The 13371-nt window shown below is 45.3% G+C and overlaps 1 long non-coding RNA gene across 2 annotated transcripts; it reads right to left on the bottom strand.

The window, feature by feature from the left end:
• Positions 1-2340: 2340 nt before the first annotated feature.
• On the bottom strand, positions 2341-5676 carry LOC144137624 (uncharacterized). Of its 2 annotated transcripts, none has more exons than XR_013315696.1 (4): positions 5162-5676; positions 4037-4118; positions 3478-3564; positions 2341-2821 (listed from the first exon to the last, which is right to left on the bottom strand). It is a non-coding gene; the product is annotated as an uncharacterized LOC144137624 (long non-coding RNA). The 2 variants fall into 2 exon arrangements; XR_013315697.1 differs by lacking the exon at positions 5162-5676 and adding an exon at positions 4823-4874 and having other exon boundaries at positions 2358-2821.
• Positions 5677-13371: the final 7695 nt, after the last annotated feature.

Below are 13371 nucleotides of genomic sequence, written 5' to 3'. Positions count from 1 at the left end.
TTTCGCAATAACGCAGATTCAAGAAAGTCCCACCTGCAGTCGTTATAATAGCGTAAAAGGAGATAATTGGTCTAACAAAATTTTGAAAAAATAATAAATAACAAAAATATGAGAAAAAACGGGAAAAGGCAAACTACCTGCATTTCAACAATAATGCAGATTTTGCGGAAGTTCCACCTATAATCTTTATATTAGCGTAAAATAGATAATTGGTATAAAGAAATTTTGAAGCACTAAAACTTTGAAAAATATTTAAAAATACGAAAAATGGCAAACGGTGCAACGCCCTGCAGTTTCACAATAATGCCGATTTCCCGAAAGTTCCACATGTAGTCGTTATAACAGCGTAGATAGAGATAACTGGAGAACAAAATTTTGAAAAACTAAAAAATTAAGAAAAATATTAAGTAATTACAGAAAATGGCAATTCGTATAACGCCCTGCATTTCCACAATAATGCAGATTTCTCCAAAGTTACACTTCGAATCGTTATAATAGCGTAAATGGAGATCATTGGTCGGGCAAGATTTGAAAAAAAAAACCAAAAACTTTGGCTGTAAAAACTCACACTCAACACAAGCGGCATAAGAATGCTACGCATTAGTAGCTAATTCTCTGACTTTCTGTATAATTTTGAACACTTGCTCCACAAATCACGCCATGGTTTAGCCATATTTGCAAAGCAAGCCTACGGTACCAACACGCGCATTGCGGCACCCACGCTGTGGTTCAGCACCGCTACAGGTGACAACAGGTCCAAGTGGTTGTTGTCATGGTGGCTCGGTTTGAGGCCAACTTAAGGTCTTGTTCGGCATCCAGCTTGACCAGATTCTTGATGTGCTGAACTGAAACCTATGGTGTGGAAAGGGGAAATAGTTGGGCACAATTACCAAAGTATATCTGGTGTATAAAGGCTGAAACTAGGTGAGCTCATTGCACGCATTGACGTAAGCCTTGGCTGATAGGTAATGAGATATGAGTTCACAACTGCGCTAATTAAACTTGCATCGCCGTTTATTATTTCAATCAGGCATCCGGCAAGTGCACGTCTACACTCTAAGCTGGGTAACCCTTAATAGAGGTATACATTTTCGAATTTTTGTAACCTCTAATTTATAAGGTACAAATGTAACCTATATCTTCGTAACCTTTATATACGTATACACGTAAGGGTTACGCAGTTATGGGTTACTTTGCAGCTTTCAGCATGTATACCTTTATATAAGTTACATCTACCGCCATCCAAGGCCACACAAATTGGAAGGTGTGATGTTGCGCGCCAGGCGCGCTTTCGCCGGCGCCGCTGTGGCGACACCCCCAAGGCGCCTTTCCCGCGTGGTAAACAATCGTTGCGTTAGTGGAAGATATGTGCAACCATGCTGTCCATTGTGCCGTCTAAACTTTTGCGTCGGGTGTCTTTTCTTCGTCCCTTGAATAAACTGCCGGCCACACGGCTGGGGCTAAAAGAGAAATTACTTTTATAATTCCTAAAACAGCAGTGCCAAAAAGCTTGAAAATGTTCTCTTAATATATATGCATTGCATTACCTGTTCGATAATCGTTACCCAGGTTGTCACCCAAAAATCTTCGTGGGTATTGGCAACGCTTAAGTCCTATAAACAGGCATAACTAAATTTGATGTTTGCATCAGCTTTGTGCCGTTTAAGAAACCGGCATCAAACATGCATGATAGGTCTTTTGCTAAATTGAGCTTTAGTTAAACAACATTAGGCTTTAGTGAAACCAAGCTTGAGTGGAAAGATGCACTTGATAGCATACTTCAAAAGGACGCCAAAGTTATGATAACATACCCTTAAGCCAGAAATTCTTGTCTGACAACCTAGGCCATGATTATCAAAAGAGAATTGCAGTACATGCACACATATTTGCGCATTTAACAGGAGCACATTTCCAGAAGTTTCGCATCGGTAGTTTTGAACATTCACATTTATTATTATGAAACACCTGTGGGCTATTCATTAAAAAGCAAAGCTGCGAACCACCCCACGTTATTATCGTTCCTTAATGAGTATTGGACGAGTGCGGATTCCTGGGCGAATTGGTGTTTCCTATATTGCTTTAGACTTCCAGGTAAAATTCGGTTTATTCATATATCCTTATTAAACCTATTTAATAAATGTTGCGTGAACAGCTTCACAAACATGGCCAAATATACAAATTCTTTACCTCAATATTTGCACGGATGTATGCAAAGCATTCCGAATTGTTTGGATACTGCCATTGAACAATTTCAGACGAATTCGAGTTTGAGCTACATTTATAAGATGGTTCTCAGGGATGCACTTTCCCAGTACAGTGTTGTTGTCATGGTTCCCCACAGAAAAAACGCAGAATGTGGGAAAGTAGAAAGAACATTTATTACAAATTCACTTTTTCATACAAAGCAGTGTTTATGGCTATGTTCCCTGCATTCTCCGTTTCACTCAGTCTAATATTACACTTGGAATTCACTCGCCTTTACGAATCCATCTTTACACTTCCCTCTTAGGTTCCTCTTTACAGTTCCACCTGAGTTGTGATTCCCACGCCAAGTTATCGTTTTTTATGCAGCACTAACAAGTTTCTAGGCCGATTGCAATCTGTCTTTTGGACAAACTTTAAATGGTATCTATAATTTCCTGCACGAAAAAAGGCGCTTGGAAAAATTCAGAGATAAGCTTCGCAATTTACGTAGTACACAAGCAGGCACAAAATCAGGGCACGCTGAAGATTTCCCGCGGTCATCTTGTTCCCTGCTGCTGCAGATGGGGGTATATATGTGAGGGGCCGTCACTTGGATTTCCCCACCTTGAAGAGCCATCTACAGAAAATTTCAGAAAAAGAACAAAATCCAGTGCAACCATAAGCCCCTCACACCAAACCACAGGCATGTGAAGTACGAAAAATATATTGCACGAAAATGAAGACGGAGACCAGAGAATGAAATGAAAGGCCACACCAGAGGAGTGATTTACGGCCTTTCCTAATAATTTCACATCATTTCAGTAATCGTTACACAGAGCAATTTGGCCGCATTGTTCAGAACAACGCGAAACCACTATAGTCATACCGGCCAACCTTCCCGAATTTTAATCGTGCCGTGTTCCAGCTTATCTCGCGAAATGTTTCTGCATGCTCACCCAGAACAGGCAGAAACTTTGGGCTACGAGATAAACTGACATACATTTACAAAAGAGAAAACAAAAACGTTTCCGCGCCTTCATGTGGAATCACTAGTACACGCAACAGAGCGAACATCGCACTTAACCCAGGAAACGTGCTTTCACGATGCTGACGCCACTTGCGTCACATTTTTGGCTGTACTTAAACATCCTCCTCCCCCCCCCCCCCTTTTTACTGGCAGTTTCATTTTGAACAAGGATCCCACGTAGAAGCCGAAACGTTTTTCATTTAAGTAAAGTGTTCTTATCGGTGGTTTCTTCCTCGGCTATCAGTAAACAGGAATCGCCAACTTACATTTTTTCTTCGTCCAGATGTGTTGTGGGAGAGGATACATCTAGAACTTGCACCGATCTTCAAGTGGCATTCCCAGGAGGTCTGTACCTGTAATGACTCGAAGGGTTATTTGGGTTAAAATGTAATAGGCTTTAGAGCTGGGCAGTTGGTATACATTCATAATGAAAGAACACTTCAAACTTGACAAGACGAAAAAAAGAACACAGCACAAGCACTCACTAACAACTGGAGATTTCTTACAGAGCTATTTTAGAAAAAGAGTTCTTCTTGTTGGCTCTGCAAAACCACGCATCTTATAGAATAGCTAGAGTTGCTGAAAAACTACAAAGCTCCATGCTGAGGAAATCGTTATGTGAATTCATAACGTTCATGTAGTAGCGAACTGATAGAAAGCGTCACTAAACATGAGGCAAAATAAGATACGAAATATAACATCATAACACTTGAAGAAAGGCCTCGCATTTTTACAAGTGAATCATACTTTTGTCTGTGCAGGCCTGGGTGCCATCTTTACAAAGAATATTTGAATGAATGTGTTTTAGTTATTGCATTTTCATACCGTTGTTTCCGCTGAAATCAGACTTCATTTCAACTTGTGTCATACGCAGGGGAGTCCTGGTTGTCACCTCAAGGAACACTGCCTGCAAGAAAAAACAGTAGTGCTGATAAGTCATAGCACGGGTACCCAGATGCAACCACACTTTTTGAACAGCCAGGATCCGATGGGGGTGCAGAACCCATTTTTACACCTGCACCTGTCTCTGTGTAACTCGTCACAATTTCTGTATCATCAAAAAACAACAATCAAGCAGCCTGCATGCTGGCTCATATATACCACCATTCTGTAAAGTCGCTTTACTGCACTACACTAGGATCACGCGAGACAATCATTTTCCCTGCAATACCACGCGAATAAATAAACGACTGATTTGTGCGAATGAGAATAATAAACCACTTAACATGGTGGAAATGGCCCGCTGTCTCAAAATGTCTAACACCAAATTTACCCACTCAAGGAAAAGAATGAAAAAAATGAGGAGTGTTGTACATACGAAAACGTTTTATTGTGCCGTAAGGCAAACTTTCACAAAAAAGAGGCTTGTGCTGGACAAAAGTGAGTTTAGAAATTTCGGGCAGCATTAAGTGGACTACTTTTCTGTAGCACACACCTTGTGTTTATCCGGATATATTACTACAAGACCAATAAACTAGACACCATTCCGAATATATGCAGCGAGAAAAATGAACATTTCCCGACGGCTGAAACAAAATGACAATACCCAGAGAATAGCGCGATAATATAAGACTTTAATGGGGAAAAATTCAATTATTCAAACAGAGCTACCTGACAATTACATGGGCCAATAACTCGTCAAGTGCGCCCGATGCAGCGAACAGCGTACACAAAACGCTCAACACATGACGAAGGCGCGCAAACAGAGCAGAAAGCAGGTCACGGGCGCCGTTATCTGTGCTTTCCCGATCGTCCGCTCTATAGTCTGACGCAACGAACGCAAGCCCGTGAGTTCATTCAACTGCCGTCGCGGACAACAGAAAACGTCCAGCGAAGCAACCAGTCAGGTAACGAAAATCCCTCTCGAATGCTGCAATTTCAGATTGAAAAGTCCCCAGCGAAAAGATACATCCAATGAAAGCACGGAAACCGTTAAAGGAATATACTCACCGAGTTCGCTTTCACTGGCGCCGGGGCATGTCCAACATACGAACTTGATGCTGGTCGTAGAAGAACGGGCCGTGAAGCGCTGCCAGTCACAAATGGGCTCGCCGCAGCCTCCGCGACTCACGCCGACAAATGAGTCTTGTAACAGCAATCCTCGCTTCATCGTAGGGGTATCACAGCGGTTAAAAAGCTCGAGTGGCGCGAAAACGCGGCCACCGGGCCTGCCGGCGCCGCCATTTCTCTATATCCCGTCATGCAACGGAGAAATCAACGGCCGCCGGGAGAGAAGGCGCGACGAGCATCTCTTAGAGGTTACAGGGCGTTTTATAGGTTACAACGTAGAGGTTACATGTCAGATTTTGTTGATGTAACCTATAAATCATTATTGTAACCTATAAATCGCTTTTAACCTCACGCTTGTAACCCTTAGAACGGACTGGGATAAAGAAAACATCAAAATGAATCCATTGTAACCTTTATTTTATAGGTTACTTCCGTTTAGAAGTTACATTATGGGTTACCAGGATTAGAGTGTATAGTTGAAGAGGTAATCCTGGTTCAGACTTCAAGCTATTTTACTAAATACCGCCTATCCCATTAGCACAACGACACATAAATTACATCTTAAGTTTTGTCACTGCCACCCAGAACAGCTAATTAAAAGAGTTCTTCCATAAACCTAGCTTTTTTCATTGTTTTCGCACATTATGAGCCCCTACTGGGCATAAAGAGAAATCACGAGTAGAAACATGTCAGTGAGTTCAAAATTCAAGACGCGGTTTTAAACACTGAAGGTGTGCTAGAGCTGCAAGATCTACCATAGTGAAGGGTAACAACAAACGAGTTTCAGTCCTGTGGGATTCCTAGCTTGTGCTCAAAGCTAGTTTCAATGAGCGTGTGTTTTCTAGCCCCCACTAGTGAAAAAAGGTTGTGCAGTCAGGAACAAGAACAGGCACATTGCGCTAAGAACCGCAACAACAGGCGCCAGGATGTTTCCTGTCATGATTTGGCTATTCTCGATAGTTTATCTATTGGCAGCCGGAAGACTAGCAGTGGGTACAAAGCAACTAAATCATTGTTCATGTCACCTATTGTTTTTACCTCAGCATAATGTTTCAACGCGGCCATTCCATGGCCATATTCACATCCTTGTGAAGATGTGAAGGTCGAGCTTCGGCCACCAAGATCAACATCAGGAATCCTTTGGAAATTACGTTGTCAGAGCATCTGGTGCAAAATACAGTTAGCCTGTACTCACATGATTGCTTGGGAGATGGCGCTTAGCAACAGTGGCGGACGACAAAAAGAACGACTGGCCCCGAACCAAGGTACCCTCCTGTTCTTCAGCACATGAGGTGCATCGGCCCGAAAGTACAGCTGCCGGTTAGTTCCAGCTGCACAGGGGTGGCTACATGAGGCAGCAGGTTTGAAGTAGCGGCCTCCAGAAATGCCAGATTCACCAATTTTCCAGAGGGCCCGGTTGCAGGATCCCACGTCCGAAATGACCGCGTCGATGTGGCAGCCCGCACTCTCGCCCTTCTGAATCACCGAGAGGGTGAACTCCTTCAGGAAGGCTCCTTAGATCGATTCACCTGGCATGCAAAAGCATTAAGCAAATAGTTTGAAATAACTTCGTACACTAGTGCAGTTCATGTACATAGATACAAGAGCTCTCGAAATGGAAATCATGATTATAGCAAAAACTACTCAGCAGCAAACACATCATGAAAGCTCGAGATCTAGATGGCTCGAGATCACAGATGGTTGCTGTACTCGTATGAAATTACACGAGGTAGAGGTTTTTTGCTGGGGTGATCCCTTACAAAAATGGGTTCTGAATTTCTGTTGACGTTTCATTGAGTTCTCATTGATTCAACGGAAAATCAACAGAAACTCAATGTTCATTGAGTTTACACATTGAGAACACAACGGAATTTTCGTTGTGGTCCGCACAATAATTTTTCTATTGTGGAGTTCTTGTTGACTTTTTGTTGTATTTTCAGTGACTCATGGTGATTATTTGTGAAACTCAATGTTCATTGAGTTTACACATTGAGAACACAACGAAATTTTCGTTGTGGTCCGCACGATGATTTTTCTATTGTGGAGTTCTTGTTGACTTTTTGTTGTATTTTCAGTGACTCATGGTGATTATTTGTGAAACTCAATGTTCATTGAGTTTACACATTGAGAACACAACGGAATTTTCGTTGTGGTCCGCACAATGATTTTTCTATTGTGGAGTTCTTGTTGACTTTTTGTTGTATTTTCAGTGACTCATGGTGATTATTTGTGGGCAAGTCATCAGCAACTGATGCCAAATACTATCTGCATGCTTCTTCGACATGGACAGCCACGTGCACTAAAACTTTAATACCCACTGTCCTGGATGTATGAGCCTAATTAGGCAGCATCTTAGCATATTTTTGTGCAGTGTGAGTGTATTAAATAAGTGGCATTTTTCAAGGAAGTTGCATTTTGTACAGAGCGGTGATAGGTGATAGCCGTTACCCGTCTGCAGGAATGTGCTATCCATCACAGCCAATGGGATGTTTAGGAGTCATTTTGATGCTACAGAGGCAAGACGGAGTATTTTTTTTCGCTCAATGTGCCGTTTATTGTTTTTATATCAAAACTCGAAAACATTACACGCCGCGAGCAACTCCAAGGAGCACCGAACAGAGCTCACTCTGACATTAATGCTCCCGCATTCAGAACAATGAGAGGTGCTAATTTGTCTCCGGACATTTTGTCTGCCTAATCAAAGATTCGGTGCGTCAAATCAGCACAAAATCCTGCACATACACGCCGTACGACAAAGATTTGGCGTCCTATGTAACGGAACGAGCGTTTTATGAGACGCTAAACAGATATGCCGGTGACACGTATTGAACTAATAAAGTGCTCACTGCTCTTCGCAGTGCGCAATAAATTTGTACTTCAACCGGATACAGTTGGCCACGTAGCCCAATTGTTTCGCCACATTTTTAAAAGATGTTTCAGGGCCACTTCAGAACTGTGGCGTCCTGTCACCATAAAACAGTGTAGCGCAGCACATAGCGACCTTTCTGCATGCAAATGTGTATATGACACAAGTGCTGCAAGCGCGTGTGCCCTAGGTTTACTCAACCGCTGTATGCGGCCCTGAGGTGACATTGACCGCTTCGACACGACACGTGCGTCATTCTTCCCTTTGCACACGCCGTATCGGGGCACACTTGCACTTCGGTTTTTTCCAACGCTGCCGCTTAGCTCGTGGAAAGCGTCAGTTGGTCCATTCACTTCGTGTGCTCCTCGTGGTGACTTGCGATACATGTCAGGCGCGGTTGGTGGCCGACCAACAGCCGGGTGAGACTTGTGGCTTTTTCACTTGTACCGACTAAATTGTAACACTTAAGAACTCCTTGGCGAGTACCCCAGCTGAATTATGTGACGACTTGTACCCGCAACAGTACGGCGTAATTGGTCAAGCTAACCAATGGAATCGCTGCGATGGCGCAAATGTACGTAATTTCTACCTTCAGAATCAATACGTAACAAGGAAAAAAAGGGGGTGGGGGGGGGGTGACACGGAGCGATTTATAGCTATGCATTTGCGCATAATAGCGAGATCGACCTTATACGAGCCGTACGTGTTGCGTTTTATGGGAATGCGTGGTTCACTCATACTTTGATATAACACTGCCTACAGAGTCGCTGGTAAATTGTCATCTTTGCAACATATATACGGACATATGTGAACATATATATATGCGAAAATATGTGGGCACATCTGTGACGTAACTTTAAAAGAGTTCAGTAAGTAGTAGATTGGCTGTAAAGGTTCCTAGAGCGTTAGTAGATAATTCTCAGAGTCTCTGTCCCATCTTCTACGTCGTAAACATAGCGCGCCTCCCTGTGATTCTGATTCTGATTGTAGGGTTTAACGCGCCGACGCAACGCAGGTGATAAATCGCACCGTAGTGGAGGGCTCCGGATTAATTTTTACAACTAAGGCGGTAAGTTGTCATCATACTAGCGAACACTTAACAGCGACAAGGAAAAGAGGCGACGAAACACACGCTAGAACTTCAACTCAGTTTATGCAACAGAACCACGAAAAAAGGCTATATGTACATGAAACGTGGAAAAGGTAAAAAGAGCAGCGAACACAAACAAAACAAAATAAAATAAAATAGAATCGCACTCGTCACACTTGCTCATATAACAGAGCCACCTCACAGTGCCCGCCAATATCACTCGGCGTAAATTAAACTTACACGTGTGTTCGGCTATCACCCCTCACCCGTGCACAACCTGCTCCCCCTCTCCAAAAAACCGATTTCCTTTGCAGACAGTGGTAAGGATGGTGAACTGGTGCACCTTTCCCTTTCTCTGTTTATCATGAAGGCCTCAAAAATTTCCCGTTCTGTCTGCGAGGAAGACCTGTACAGGATGAACGTGTGCAGAAAATCTGGAGTGCAATCCTTACACCTCCGGCAGTGATCAGCCAGGTTGCCAGCCCCCATCAGCGCCTTCACAGCCACTTGGTGCTCTTGCAGCCTTACATTAAGGCACCTTCCTGTTTGGCCGACGTAGCATTTTTTGCACGACAGGGGAATCCTGCTGACTACGCCCATCGCACAATCCACAAACCTACTTTTGTGCTTCGTGTCACAGCGGGGCTTTCTGCAAGGGTTGTTCGTTTGTGTTCGCTGCTCTTTTTACCCTTTCGACGTTTCATGTGCATATAGCCTTTTTTCGTGGTTCTGTTGCATAAACTCAGTTGAAGTTCTAGCGTGTGTTTCGTCGCCTCTTTTCCTTGTCGCTGTTAAGTGTTCGCTAGTATGATGATTTCCTTAATTTTTACCACCTGGGGATCTTTAACGTGCGCCGAAACCTCGTACACATGGGCGTTTTGGCTTTTCACTTCCATCAGAAAAGCGGCCGCCGCAGCCGGGAATCGAACCTACGTCCTCGTGCTCAGCAGCACCACGCCTTAGCCACTGAGCAGTGCCTCCCTGTGTGTACCCGGAGCAGGAGATTAAACCGGTGAGTGAAAGCGGGTAGTTACATTGTAGTGCTAACAGCGAGGTGCTCGTTTCACCTCGACCTATGTGAAAAAAAAAAAAACGAAAAAAAAAACGGCCTAATTCATCAGCACTGTTTTACGGTTCCGGCGTTTTTTCTTTATTTCGTTGGTCTTCCCGAATACACGCAGCGGCCAGTTCGAGTTTCAAGTGGGGAATAATATGCTCAGGAGTGAAATATCCTTAGATACCCGAAAATACCGTGAAGGGCCCTCCTTCGCGTGTGAAGGGTTCGTGAACCTGACTTCGCCTGACGGAGCAACGCCGACAAGCAAGAAACGCAGACGGCAGTTTTACTTTGGGATTGCAAAAAAAAAAAAACTACACGTGCAGAAATAGCAGGTTGAAATACATAACAGCCATGCAGAAGTGTGTCCGAAGATTCTGTGTTGCTGAGTCTTCGGCAGTGTTGTTGAGAATGGCCTCTTCAAAGCTAGCGCTGAAGCCGCAGAGAAGCGGAAGTATAGCAACACTGATAAGCACCAAAATGGCCGCCGTTGCTCACTTGCGTACGTCAGTGACGGTACTCTGTATCTTACTTAGTGATACTAGTTAGGCACTGTCAGCCGGAAAAGTGCCGCAGTAACTTTTTCGATGTTTACGTGTTCGTTCATAACTTTCATTGTCTACCCCACTAAACTTACTGCTATAAAAAGTATATGCATTCCAGGGCCAACCTGTTGTTCTTCTTCTTCTCTTTCTTACGAGCTTGCTGATAACTTGCTTAGAGGCATAATCTATTCGAAAACAACTTACCACTCTACTGCACGTATCGTTACGGGGTGGCGAGGCCACGCGTGCAGGAGCCCAAAACAGAAGATGCGTCTACTTTGGGTTCCGTTTCCAGACTGACTTTATTGGCAGAATCTCGAGAGAAGGAAAAAGAAGTATGCATATAAAAGAATGGGGAGGGTGGCTCCATGCATCCATCGCAACGCAAGCGTCCTTTTCGGAGCGGCCGGCGTGGGAACGTCGTGTTCATTTCCCAGCGTTCACTCACTGCGCGCGCACGCACACGCGCACGCACACGCACGCACTCACACGTACACACACACACACACACGCACACAGGCACACACGCACACACACACGCACACACACGCACGCACGCACGCGCACACGCACGCACACGCACGCGCACGCACACACACGCACACGCGCACGCACACGCACACGCACACAAATCAACCTCGCAGGTCGCAGCACAGACATAACACCAGTGCGCCGGCGTCCTCGGAGCAACAGATCGACGCTCTTGGAATGGGCCTCCCCGAACCCCGGAGGCCGTTCCGAAGGCGCCCACGGCGATCGTACTAGATGTCGGGTGACGGGACCCATGGCGCTTTACGTGATTCACTGGAGGCAGGCAAGCTTATGTGAACTTCATCTGCGTGTGGGGCTGACGCTTCTTCTGTCTTGTCTCTCGCGTTGGCTGCAGCTCCTTACAATAAAATACAACAATCTGCCCCGGATGAGCGTTTTCTTGCGCTCATGGTTTTTTTTTAGTTCCAAGGGATACAGCAACTGTACGGGCCGTCTGACCTCTGCTCCCCCGGGTAGCCTGAGCTTGCAAGATAGCACGAGACCATCTCTTCCCTTGATGGTTTCCGTGATTCGACCGGCTTTCCATAGATGCCTTTTTAGGTGATCTTCCTTTAAGAGCACCAATTCACCAGCTTGTAGGCCACTTGACACGGTAGGCTTGCTCAGGTGTGCCGATCTCAGCTCCAACAGGTACTCATTGCGCCACCTTCGCAAGTCGTTCTCCGCGATGGTGCTGCGGTATCTCCAGCGCCGAACAAGTTGCTGGCCACCTGGAGATGTTGCGACCGGAAGACGATGCGGCGGCAGCGTAGTGAGTTTTCGCCCCACAAGGAAGTGACCCGGCGACAGCGGTTCAGGCTCCTCAGCTTCGGAATAAACGAACGTCAATGGACGTGAGTTGATTACTGCCTCCACCTCGTTGAGAATTGTTGTCAACTCTTCAAAGTTTAGGCTGCTCCGACCCAGCACCTTTGCGGAGTGACACTTTCACTGGTCTCACCAGGCGCTCCCAAAATCCACCCCACCAAGCGGCCCTTTCAACTATATATTTCCACCTAATTCTCTGGTCGGCGAAGTAAGATAGAGTTTCTTCCGACTGCAGTGAGTCGAACATCAACTTGAGGTCTCTTGAAGATCTTTTGAATGAGAGCGCATTGTCAGAGTAGACCGTAGTGCACATTCCTCGACGTGCCACGAAGCGCTTAAAGGCCAATAGAAAGGAGGCGGCCGAAAGATCACTGACAAGCTCGAGGTGCACTGCACGCGTTGCGGCACATGTGAAGAGGGCGATGTAACATTTCTTCGTCCCACCGCTCTCTCGACACATTAGCGGGCAAGCGACGTAGACTCCAACGACGTCAAACGGGTTCCCCTGTGTTACTCTATCGGCAGGAAGCGGTGCCACTTGCTCGGACGACGTGGTACAACTTTGTTTCCGACACTTCAGGCACTGATTTACAACTTTCTTCACGACCTGCCGCCCCCTGAGGATCCAATATGACTCTCTTAATTGAGCGAGGGTGTCCCGCACGCCGGAGTGCAACAACTGTATACAGAGAGAATACATGTTCACTTCCGCGCTCATATATGAGCGCGGAAGTGAACATGTGGTCGCCGGGCAGCACTATTGGATGCTTCGTAGTTTCGATGTTCTGGCTCAAGTTTGATCTCCCCCCTACCCTCATGAGCCCGTCGTCATCGATGTAAGGGTTAAATATGGAGACAGGAGATTTCTTCGAAAGCGTTCTCTGAGTGAGCAGGTTCGAGATGTCGTCACCAAAGGCTTCTTTTTGGATGGTCGCCAACCAGTACCTTTCAGAGGTGATTATTCCTTCAGCTGTGAGTGATCCCTTCCTTTTTTCATATTTCTTCTGGGAGTTGTCCACAAAACGGAGGACCCAAGCAGTCACTCTAAGTATCATGTTGAATGAACTATGGTCCTTGAGATTCAGGATCGGGTCATGCGATGGAGACGTCACTCGCATTGCAGCCACTCTCATTTCCTTTTTGTAGGAATCCGCTTGTTGTGACGCTGTCTCCCGCTATCATCTTTCAGCGGCAGGGGTCCCCATACCCTTTGTGGACTCACACCGATTCCTG

The sequence above is a fragment of the Haemaphysalis longicornis genome, unplaced genomic scaffold (assembly GCF_048455015.1).
Source record: "Haemaphysalis longicornis isolate Haplotype H1 unplaced genomic scaffold, Haemaphysalis longicornis Haplotype H1 scaffold_426, whole genome shotgun sequence".
Lineage (NCBI taxonomy): Eukaryota > Metazoa > Arthropoda > Arachnida > Ixodida > Ixodidae > Haemaphysalis > Haemaphysalis longicornis.
Note: the sequence above shows the minus strand (reverse complement) of the source record. Positions and strands in the feature narration are given on the sequence as shown.